We start from the raw sequence: 267 nt of genomic DNA on the forward strand, positions 1-267 counted from the left end.
AAGAGCTCCCAAGAAAAGGCAAGAGAAATTGTTCACATGTGTGAGTGGAAACTGGCTCCTAAATGACTTACATCTCTTACTCTCCACACCACCTTTCTCTACCTTTCTAGACAAGATGTTTATCATTCACTGTGACTGACTGGCTTTTATTTCTCCATTTTGTGGCTGTGTCATAACAGCATGAACATGTATTAGAATTCACAGAATTAAAGATTAGCAGCTTTTAGCAACTTTATGTATCATTGCTTTTTTTTCACCTCTCTCTCT

Source organism: Rhea americana, unplaced genomic scaffold (genome assembly GCF_003343005.1).
Source record: "Rhea americana isolate MKP2758 unplaced genomic scaffold, rheAme1 scaffold_58, whole genome shotgun sequence".
Classification (NCBI taxonomy): domain Eukaryota; kingdom Metazoa; phylum Chordata; class Aves; order Rheiformes; family Rheidae; genus Rhea; species Rhea americana.